This window comes from Thunnus thynnus, chromosome 8 (assembly GCF_963924715.1).
Source record: "Thunnus thynnus chromosome 8, fThuThy2.1, whole genome shotgun sequence".
Classification (NCBI taxonomy): Eukaryota; Metazoa; Chordata; class Actinopteri; order Scombriformes; family Scombridae; genus Thunnus; species Thunnus thynnus.
In genome coordinates, this window is record NC_089524.1 from 13,139,820 (window position 1) to 13,152,094 (window position 12,275).

A 12,275-nucleotide genomic window follows, 5' to 3' on the forward strand; every position below is an offset into this window, starting at 1 on the left:
ATGACGACTGGTCCGAACCAGCGGTGGTTTGGACGCAAAGCGCATAACTTGAAGCCTGACAAGATGGATTCTATCGTGATCTCATGATGTTGTGATCTCATGAATCCAGCTGCCTTGCAAGGTAAAAAAAAGGCATGAAACAACATGAAAATAAGATTAAACAACAAACAACAAGGAACAGACCTGATTATAAAAAAGAGTAAAACATACAAAAGGTTTGACTGTTCACATTTCTGCAGTTGTGGCTGCAGTGAGAACTGAACATAACAGTATTGGTGCCTCATTCTGCCTTCTTACATGACTTCATTGAGCAGGGGTGCTTTTCCAGAGGCACCTCAGTGCTAAACCCAACATTTGTTCCATTATGAGCCAGTGAACAGAGGTGATCTGTGTTCAGCGATGGTTTTGGGAAACCAGGCTCAGTTCAAGGCCTTGTCTCACTTTGCCCTCAGAGACGTTTCTCAGGCTTCAGATTCAAAAAGCAAAAACAGTGACAGCAACTTCGAGACGGCGTCAGAGAAAGTTGGAATATAAGTTCAAACTACAAGGAACGTCTGACTTCAGTGTCAAACAAAACTTTCATTGTGTGATCCAAAAATGGAAATTGGGTTCAAAGGTTTGCGGGATCACAGTGACATGCAGTGTTTCCAAAAGCAGTCGTGGTTTGGTTCTTCCAGAGAGAAGCGGTCAGTTTGGCAGAGCAGGAAGCTGACCTTTGTGGTGTTCAGGCCACAGCAGTCTGGTCCAACTCAAAACTAGTCTGGTACCTTCACAATTTTACCAGCTACAAAGCCTTTTAGGGTAAACTATTATAACCTCTAAATGATCATATGTTGCTTGCCAAATGTCTGGTAGAGTAAACAAATTCACCTGATGCAGCCAAAATCTAGCAGTGTTTGGGTTAGTTTGGTGTTTTCCCACCATGATGTTAGAGCACAGAGTTTGATTAGTGCCTCTTTCCCAAGCACTGCCAGTACTTGAGATGACGTGGGTATTTTTAGCCCTGTGTTTTTCATTCAGTGTTTCTCATGCAGAGATGATAGCTGCAGGCTGAGCGTCTGATTGGCCCACAGTGGGAGATCTCACAGAAAATCATATAAATTATAAATTTGCATTATTTTCCTGTGTTTTCCCCTCCCAATTTATTTTACATTTACACAACATGACATAAAGGAGTTCAAGAGACTCTCATTGATGTAACATTATATACAGTAATTTACAAAGTTTTAGAGGATAAATCTGATGATATTCTATATTTTTCTTATCATCAACACCACTCATGAAAAGACCAAAACCAACAATGGATTGATCCTACTTTAACCTTGTCCAAAAAATATTAAAAACACATCAGTGGGCCAAACCCTTGCACTGGGTGACATGTTGCTTCATAACAATGAACATGAGCTCTGTAGTTTATTTTAATTTAATCCTTCAGACACTGTCCTGCTGCTATAAATACTCACTAGTGCCAAACATGCATTAATCTGCAGATGAAAATAGTCCTCAACAAATACACCATTTAATCCTGTTTGAGTAACGTTTGCTACAGTGTCCAGCTGTTTTAGGAATTATTTAGCCTTTTGTAAAAATGAAAGTTGAATTTGTGACATTTAAGATTTCTTCAGTAGGAATGAATGGACTTGGGTTTGAAGGACACAACTTAGACAGAAAGTCAAAGTATTGAGAGACAGGTTAACACATTTTTGGTTTGGTCTTTTCTTAGGATTTGCTGACGATAACAAAAAAATATAGAATATCACCTGCCTTATCACCTTTTAAATATTTACAAATGTATTCTCATGAGGTTGCACCATTTCTATGAAAAAAAGAGTTCATGCTCACCCTCAGAGTTTGAGATAAGGAGTCCACAGCCTCAAGCTCAAGCTGACTATAGATGCATTCAGAGACGACCTTTGGCTAATCTTCCTTTTCCATGACAGCAATCAGTACATGAAGCTCACTTTCAGCTGCTACCTACAGAATACAAGGTACAAGGACCTGTTATCTTGAGATCACAACTTAAACATTTTATTCATCATGAGATTTCTGTTTTCTTCTCAGCGCCACTTACCCAAATTATCTCATTATCTTAAGATATTATCAATGATTATTGTATAAAAAAGCCAATAACATGGCCAACATGTTATCTCCAAAGATTAAACACTATTTTTCTATGAACACAGCTGAAATATCACCTCAGTTCAAGATGTGACATCCAATGTGACAACCTCATATTACTGATAATAATAAAAGTCTGACCGAATTATAATGTTAGAAGGAAAGATCACGATTGAGTTCATCCAAAGGCTAAGGGGATCTTTAGAGGATTTAAAAGATGTCAGATATCTCCAAGTAACAACCAAAATTCAAACTCAATCTGTAGATAATTGGCTTAAAAATTAAATATGAACTGAACAACGGAGCCACTCGTAGTTCTAATAAATTTCAAAGTGTCTACAGCTGCAAATATTAGTTGATAAACAGAAAATTTAATCTGCAACTATGTTCACAATGGACAAATAATTTAAGTATTTTTTCAAGCAAAATCTCTCCAGTTTCTCAAATGTGAGAATTTGCTGCTTTTCCTTGTCTTGACACTACAGTAAACTAAATCTAAACTAAATATCTTTCAACATATTTGGGTTTCAGACTGTTTGTCAGATAAAACAAGATATTTTAAGACGTCATCTTGGACTCTGGGAAATTGTGGATGACAACTTCACTACTATCAAACATTTAGTGAACAAAACTATTATTCTATCGCCTGAAAAACATAACAAAACAGCAGATTTATCAATTATGAAAATAATTGTTAGTTGCAGTCCTAAAAGTGTCTCGCCACATGTAAGAAATGCTGGAAACCATGATCTAACCATGTCTCCCACAGCTGCCTTCATTGTACTATTAAATATTTGTGTATTTCCCATTTATTACATTCTGCTGTATACAGTTGTGTTGTATTGTAATGGCTCTGTACTTCCTGTCCAGCTTCAAGCCAACTTTGGTGCCATTGTTTTAAAATAATTGTAAATGTTATCTGCCACAAAAAAAACAATAAACTAAGACAGATGAATCAAATAAAGACAAGAGCTTTTCTGCCTGTTAAAAACTAGACTTACATAGAAAAATGGCAGCTACGTCTCTTCAAGGCTGAGCCGAACCTCTGAAGAACTTCTCCTTTCAGGAACAATTTGGAAAGTCACTCCAATCAGAGAAGCTGACATTAAGTAGAAAGTGCCAATTTCCATTTTCAGAGCCTGGATGCCTGCTAATTATAATGAAAGCCTGCTGCTATCAGGTTCCACACAGGCCAAACACTTAAAACTAATTGTTGCCTCAGGAAAAAAAAAAAAAAAGCTTGAATTTAAAAAGGTAAACAAACCTCTGTGACTTTCATCGAGCAGAGAATGAAAATGTTTGGAAACCTTTAAAAGGTCTCTCCTGGAATTACTGCTGTGATTGTAATCAGAGGATATCAGCTTAATGCTTTAATAACAAACCTACATTGCAGCTAAGATTCCTCCTTAAACTTGCAAAGAAATGGCTCCACTTTTAACTGAAAGTGTTAAAGCTGGCTGAAAATTCAGTACAAATGAATCCAGTGAGGTGATGTCAGTAAAGTGCATACAGCACGCTCATGTTTACCAACCTGCCTGGTCTGCGATGATCAAAAAAAAAAAAAAAAAGGTCAAATTCACTAATTGAAAAATTGTTTTTGGCTATAAGGCTGTTGAATATGCCACTGGGTGCAAATGCTAGTTCACTCTCTGCAACCTGACCTCTGTATCTACAGCAGAAGGTGGAGTTCACACTGAAGGAGATGTGCTTGATATTATCCTGACAAAGATTATCCATATTGAAATGACCCCAAACAAAGACAACAGAAGCTGCTGCGTTCACATTGTATGGGATGGATGGGTGGTAGAGATGGGAAAGATTCTCATGTTTACGATTAACAAACGTTCTCATTACCAGACAATTCAAGACGGCTTTTGGTCATTGACAACATGACACTAATACTATAAAATTTTGGCTCAATCACCTTTGATGACAGACTTTGGCTGACATGAGACATCCATATTAGTTTAACTTTCAGGCACTTCCGTATATTGAAATGCCAAGTTAGACATATAGTAGCTTTCAGGGAAGTCAAGAGTTTCTCAGCTGTAATTAAGACTTCAAAGTCGACATAAACTCTCTTTGCAAGTCAGAAAGTATTGAGAGACAGACTAACGCATTGTTGGCTTTGATCTTTTCTTAGGATTTGTTGACAAGAACAAAAATATAGAATATCACCTGCCATATCTCCTTTTAAATATTTACAAATGTTTTGTCATGAAGTTGAACCACTTCTATGAAAAAAAGAGTTCGTGCTCAGAGTTTGAGATAAGGAGTCCACAGCCTCAAGCTCAAGCTGACTATAGATGCATTCAGAGACGACCTTTGGCTAATCTTCCTTTTCCATGACAGCAATCAGTACATGAAGCTCACTTTCAGCTGCTATCTACAGAATACAAGGGTGGCCTGTTATCTTGAGATCACAACTTAAACATTATTCATTATCTCGAGATTTCTGTTTTCTTCTCAGCGCCACTTACCTTAATTATCTCATTATCTTAAGATATTATCAATGATTATTGTATAAAAAAAGCAAATAACATGGCCAACATGTTATCTCCAAAGATTAAACACTATTTTTCTATGAACACAGCTGAAATATAACTTCAGTTCAAGATGTGACATCCAATGTGACAACCTCATATTACTGATAATAATAAAAGTCTGACCGAATTATAATGTTAGAAGGAAAGATCACGATTGAGTTCATCCAAAGGCTAAGGGGATCTTTAGAGGATTTAAAAGATGTCAGATATCTCCAAGTAACAACTAAAATTCAAACTCAATCTGCAGATAATTGGCTTAAGAATTAAATATGAACTGAACAACGGAGCCACTCGTAGTTCTAATAAATTTCAAAGTGTCTACAGCTGCAAATATTAGTTGATAAACAGAAAATTTAATCTGCAACTATGTTCACAATGGACAAATAATTTAAGTAATCTTTCAAGCAAAATCTCTCCAGTTTCTCAAATGTGAGAATTTGCTGCTTTTCCTTGTCTTGACACTACAGTAAACTAAATCTAAACTAAATATCTTTCAACATATTTGGGTTTCAGACTGTTTGTCAGATAAAACAAGATATTTTAAGATGTCATCTTGGACTCTGGGAAATTGTGGATGACAACTTCACTACTATCAAACATTTAGTGAACAAAATTATTATTCTATTGACTGAAAAACATAACAAAACAGCAGATTTATCAATTATGAAAATAATTGTTAGTTGCAGTCCTAAAAGTGTCTCGCCACATGTAAGAAATGCTGGAAACCATGATCTAACCATGTCTCCCACAGCTGCCTTCATTGTACTATTAAATATTTGTGTATTTCCCATTTATTACATTCTGCTGTATACAGTTGTGTTGTATTGTAATGGCTCTGTACTTCCTGTCCAGTTACATGCCAACTTTGGTGCCATTGTTTTAAAATGATTGTAAATGTTATCTGCCACAAAAAAAACAATAAACTAAGACAGATGAATCAAATAAAGACAAGAGCTTTTCTGCCTGTTAAAAATTAGACCTACATAGAAAAATGGCAGCTACGTCTCTTCAAGGCTGAGCCGAACCTCTGAAGAACTTCTCCTTTCAGGAACAATTTGGAAAGTCACTCCAATCAGAGAAGCTGACATTAAGTAGAAAGTGCCAATATCCATTTTCAAAGCCTGGATGCCTGCTAATTATAATGAAAGCCTGCTGCTATCAGGTTCCACACAGGCCAAACACTTAAAACTAATTGTTGCCTCAGGAAAAAAAAAAAAAAAAAGCTTGAATTTAAAAAGGTAAACAAACCTCTGTGACTTTCATCGAGCAGAGAATGAAAATGTTTGGAAACCTTTAAAAGGTCTCTCCTGGAATTACTGCTGTGATTGTAATCAGAGGATATCAGCTTAATGCTTTAATAACAAACCTACATTGCAGCTAAGATTCCTCCTTAAACTTGCAAAGAAATGGCTCCACTTTTAACTGAAAGTGTTAAAGCTGGCTGAAAATTCAGTACAAATGAATCCAGTGAGGTGATGTCAGTAAACTGCCCACAGCACGCTGTTTACCGACCTGCCCGGTCTGCGATGATCAAAGAGAAAACAGAAAAAGATCAAATTTGCTAATTGAAAAATTGTTTTTGGCTATAAGGCTGTTGGATACGCCACTGGGTGCAAATGCCAGTTCACTCTCTGCAACCTGACGTCTGTATCTACAGCAGAAGGTGGAGTTCACACTGAAGGAGATGTGCTTGAAATGATCCTGACAAAGATTATCCAAATTGAAATGATACCAAACAAAGACAACAGAAGCTGCTGCGTTGACATCATATGGGATGGATGGTAGAGACGGGAAAGATTCTCATGTTTACAATTAACAAACGTTCTCATTACGGGACAATTCAGGCAGCTACTAGTCATTGACAATATGAAACTAATACTATAAAAAAAATTTAATGACAGACTTTCAGGCACTTCTGTATACTACAGTACCAAGTTAGACATATCGTAGTTTTCAGGAAAGTCAGAGTGTCCCAGCTGTAATTACGACTTGGAAGTAGACGTGAACTCTCTTGGCAAGTTGGAATCTTGAAATTATGATAGCTCAGATATGACATGAAAGCTGCATAAAATTTACTGGAGGAAAACTGTGAATGAGATTAAGTAATAGTAGCTCTGTGAGGTTGTGCTAAGCTAAATGCTAACATGTTCACAATGACAATGCTAACATGCTGATGCTAAGCAGGGATGATATTTACCATGTTCACCATCTTACTTTAGTGTGTTAGCATGCTAACATATGCTAACAACCTACATTCATATTGAGAGTTTAATGTCTTTACCAAATTTCATGGCGATCCATCCGATAGATGTTGAGACATTTCAATAAAAACCAGGAATGTCAACCTCATGGTGGTGCTAGAGGAAAGATAAGGGGATCACCAAAGTCAGTAGGATTTATCCTCTGGAAACCATGAATGTCTATCCAATAGTTGTTGAGATATTTCAGTCTGGACCAAAACCTTGCCCTCCCTAAACCCATGTTGTCCAAGTCCTGTGCAGACTGCAGCGACTGAAGCTCAATATGAAGCTTCTTTCAGCAAGTCAAGGCATGCTATTTTTATTTTTTATCCTAATGCTGTTGAGTCCAGCTTTCTCTTTGCTCACTTCCCCATGTCACCACAGTGCGTTGAGGAACTGACAATCTTGAGGTGCTAAAATTAAAACCACTCGTAATGCAGCTAAAAATGGAAAACGACGGCATGTATTTTATCAAGCAGCAGGACTCTGCATGAGCACACAGACCAGAATTTAATTCAATTTAAATATAATAAGCCATCCACCATCTGCTCCAAGTCATAAACAGGACAAACTCATAACATAAGAAGGGAGTTTGTATGAAAGAAAAACTAACAGCACGTATATATTCCTCTCAGTAGTGCCAGAGAGGAAACGTCCAGAGTATCTCAGTGTTGCACTGACCTCCTGGCGCCCCTAACTGAACTTATAGAGCATCTATTTTTGAGGTGACGGCAGTAAGTCAAACCCCAGGGTACAGTTGCAGAAAGACAGTTTCCCTTGAGAAAGCTCCAGAAAGTTGTTGCAAGCTTAACACTTTAAAAGACAATTCCAGCACGAGGTTCTGGAAATGTAAAATCATGATTTTATTTCTGTTTCTTTTGAACAAGAAGTTCAACAAGATTCCGCATTCTTCCAATGGTTATTCCCCAAATCAGTCATTTAATTTTCTCTTTTTTCCCCCCATAGTTACTCCCAAAGGAATATGAGGGCTACACCCAAATCCAGATGCACAAACCCCACAACACAAAAGGAGCAAGCAGTTTTTCTACTCTGAGCTCATCACACTTCCATAAGGGTGAGTCCAGTCTCCCCGAAAAGAAAACTAATTTCAGCTGTGAGTAATTGTTTGAGTCACCATTCAGACTTCATCACCACAGCTGAAGGGTTGGAGCGTTGATAAACTGGCAAATAGAAACTTTCACCAAAACAGTCAGGTACAACGCCGGCTTCACTGTTGGTGCCGCACCAATCCACCTGTCCATCTTATTTTCCCATTTGAAAGGGGCCAGTAAACTCTGTCAGAATTGCTTCTCAGATGGTTGGATGGCTTCGGACACCCCCTCCTCCCACACTTTTCTGACATCAGATGGAGGGGGGGTAGTGTACGACCATTTCTGTAACTTTCCAAAAACCAACGATCCGACATTCTCACCAACTTTAGCTATGATTGGCCAGCTGTGCGGCGGTAAGAAGCCAAGTCAAGTCAATTTTTATTTGTTCAGCCCAATATCACAGGGGGCTTTATAATCTCTACAGCAGTGCAACATCTTCAATCCTCAGACCGTCGATTCAAATAAGGAGAAACTCCCTTAAAAAAAACTTTCACAGGGAAAAAAACAGGAAGAAACATCAGGAGGAGCAGCATAGCAAGAACCAGGGTTTGAACTTCTCTAGCTCTCTCTTTTTCATTCTTGACACAACTATTACATTTACTTTTGATGTGAATAATCAAGTGCTACACCATGAATGCCTTCCAGAAGAGACTATCTCAAAAATGTGCCGTTATCAAAGTATTTAAACGATATCAAGTCTTCCAAACTCTCTATAATGACTTCTCTCTCCGCCTTCACATTAGCCGTTCAGAACACCTGTAAACACTTGATTTCCAACGTAGTCGGACAACATATTGTTCTAACTGGTTCTGGTAGAGCTCAAACCAACTCTTACTGTCACTCAAGGTACTGCAGCCCCATACTTGGAGTTGCTGACCCTCATCCCAGCTGCTTCATACTTGGGTGCAAACCACCTGCACAGTTTGTGATCGCAGTCTGATAACGCCAACAGAGCGACAAAAAGCAGTAGAGATGCAATCCTGAGGCATCAAACACGGCTTTTGCCAAAAAGACTGTTGATATTGGACGATTCTGCAAAACCAAAGATGACATTCAATGACATTTTCTTCACGTTCAATGCCACCATTGCAAAGTAAGGTTTGGGAAAAGATTGTGGTTACAGAAATCGAACTATGGTGAAGGCATGTTTTAGGTGAGGAAACACTTGAGTAAGGTTAGGGAAAGATCCCAGTTACAGTTTAAGAAACAAAAAAATGTTGGATTGTAACCAGATGGATTATAAAAAGGCACACATCACTTCCTGTGTTAGCACTGGACATAAATCCAGAGCTGGAAATGTGTCTAATATGAACATAATTCGTTGGGATACTGGCTGGTGCAAACACAATAAATTCAATACTTTGGAGTGTACTGAGAGTCTCTTCCTGTTGTAGTTTTTACTGCAGTGTCCTTTCTCATAGAAGACGAGATTACCTTTTATTAGCCTGCTATTTTTAAATCAGCTACTGCACTTCCAGAAGCACAAGCAACAAGCAGCCATCAGATCCTCCAACACTGTCAAAACCTATCAATCCGTCGTGTTAAATGTATCCCAGGATTCACCGCTGAGGGTAGTGATTTCCTGCATTTCCCATTTTAAATCAGATGAGGCCTTTTGCTTCTAGTCTAGAAAGGGTTAGGAGCTCCACGTCCTCTAATCCCACCCATCATGGCCTCACTTTATATTTTTTCTGCTGTCAAACTTCTCTGCAGCTTATGAGATATCTGGATGTGATCTTTGGTGCAGGTCGTGGTCCATCAGATGAAACATGACGACCACCAGCAGAGGCACCAGCTGAGGCTGGCCTTGATGTGACTCACTGAACATCTGAACATCTAACGGATTATAAAGTCTGCTCTGGTAAACTAGTGAGGCTGAGATGATGCACAGTGTAATAACAAACAGGAGATCAAAGTATCTGAGAAAGAAAGATATTTCTTGTAAATCTGCTCTACATACTACTAGCAAGCAAACAAACTGCATTCATAAAAAAACTGGTTACAAAATGCTTTACAGGAAGAATAAGACGAAAGAGATTAAGGAGACAGATTGAGCTGAATAAAGTGTACAACTCACTAAATAAAAAAATCAAGAAAAAGCCAATAAAATCCACTTAAAAAAACAAAACAGCTTTTTAAAGATATGCACTGATTTTATGAGATGTTGTTCCAGAGTCGAGCAGCAACAACAGCAAAAACATGATCACAAAAGCACATACTCTGTCTTTATCTACTATTAAGATCAATATCTAAGATTATAAATCACAAACAGTCACACTATTATAGACCAAAACACCACTTTGTATACAATCAAGTTGGATTAAAGTATCAAAAAGGACTTTTAGGCAAAAGTAGTGGTGGGGTGGGGGGTGGAGGGGCCTTAATATTTTAAGGGACTTACAGGATCCAAGAAAATTATTTAATATGTCAAATATGATTGAGAAAACCCCTAAAAATGCATAAATAACCAGTATTAGCAGTTATGTAAGTTTATAAGAAGCCTACATAGACAAAGTAAAATTCCAATGACTTTATAACTTAAAACTATGCTGAGATTATTATCAGGATTATCATTATTATTAAGATTATGGTAACAATAGTAAGAGTTTAAAGCACAGTAAAATTATGAAAAAGACCAACAACACAGATTTACTGAAGCCAACAACGACAAGTCTTTCCTGCTGCACGCTGCAGAGACTGTAACATCAGCTGTGATCAATAATTTACTCTAATATTTAAAAGCCACTGTGAACTAAAACACACGGACCGCAAATCGTTTTGTTGTTTGTTCAGAAAGTCAGGCAATAATCATTCAGCTAATCAATGCGTATCAATGTGTGATGTGAGTTGATCGATCCCTCGGGCAGTTTCTTACCTCCTGGCTTCTTTCCGTCCAGTCACACTGGAACTTGTCATGACTTTCGGAGAAGGTAAGAAAAGTTTGGGAGGAGAAAAAAAAAATAAAAAAACTCAGCAGTGACGTCAAGTTTCAAAAAATGTAAAAGGCCATTTCCGGTTTGTGGCTTTCAAAATATAACTTGATTATTGCGCTGGTGTATTTTGTTTGTGAGAAAACTGTAAATGTCCCCAATTACGTTCAGTTTTGATTGATTTCTGATTTCTATCAGCAATGTTTCCATACATGTAATATGTATTAAGTCTAGTAATCACTATTCCGTTTTCTCCAGAAGTTTTCTTTGGATCTTTGGATGGATTTATCTGTTACTTTTATTGTTGTTATCTATTCTTGTTGTTTGATAGTTCATCAGTGTTAACTGGCTTTGTTAGTGTAATTGTTTTCATTATAGCAGTGGTCCGGTAACGCCCAGGGGTCCTTGAGGGGGTCCCCAGCAAAAAGGAGAATCATTTATTTTCCCTATAATTCCATCCATAAATAACACAATGATTGAATGTATGACTATTTAGGTCATGGGTTTCATACACTTTCTGTAATAAAACATTTAAAAGCAAAAATCTTATCAGATGGGGGTCTGTGGTCTAATTTGTGTCAGTTTAGGGGTCCTTGACATGAAAAACTTTGAGAACCACTGGATTATAGCATCCAGAAATGGTCTCAAGCTAATTGGTAGAAAATTAAAATAGCATGGCTGTGTAGTTGTATCACAGGGTTATAATGTTCAGTGCTTATGTTAGATGCTCATTGTGGAGAAAATACTCACAATGACTTCATCACATACTCTTTTATTCCTAGTTTTATTTTTTCTAATGTTGCTCTGACTAATAGGTTGTATTTGTTTGCTATTTAACTTTAATTGCATGACAGTCAAATGTTGAAAAAACTGGCTGGTTGTGTTTCTTTTGGCCTTAAAAAGTCGAGAAGGCATGAATCTGTCTTTAACGGCACATCTTTTATTTAACTAACAGAACTTAGATCAGTGATGTTGTCCTCTCAACCTAATTTTGCTGTATGCTTCTTATTAAAAGCTAATGTTGAAAGTATTTTAAGTCCTATATTTTACAGTTTACATACATACATTGGTTGTTTTACTTAAATAGACTGTTTTATACTTTAAAATACCACACCAGCCCACACACTACGCATATCATGGCTTCTTTTCCATTTCCAAAGATAATATAGAGATTATTTTTAAATATAATTCTCCTACCTTGTCTTGTTTTTCACTACAACATGGAAAATCCCCATGCAGAGATTTGACATTATGTTGTATCACCAGAAAACATTCTGCAACCGTGTCAAGAAAACAGATGTTATTCAAATCTGTGCAAGTTTGTTTTAC

General features: G+C 37.4%; 1 protein-coding gene across 4 annotated transcripts in view; it reads right to left on the reverse strand.

Moving 5' to 3' along the window:
- The window catches only part of kank3 (KN motif and ankyrin repeat domains 3), a 35,173-nt gene extending 24,191 nt beyond the window's left edge, over positions 1-10,982 (reverse strand). For 2 of the 4 annotated variants that reach the window (XM_067596596.1, XM_067596594.1), the window contains exons 1-2: positions 10,892-10,918; positions 1,843-1,974 (exon numbers count right to left, since the gene is read on the reverse strand). The gene's annotated coding sequence lies outside the window, so the exon portion shown is untranslated. Of the gene's footprint in view, positions 1-1,842; positions 1,975-10,891 lie in introns of all 4 variants that reach the window. The other 2 variants (XM_067596597.1, XM_067596595.1) reach the window with 1 other exon arrangement.
- Positions 10,983-12,275: the final 1,293 nt, after the last annotated feature.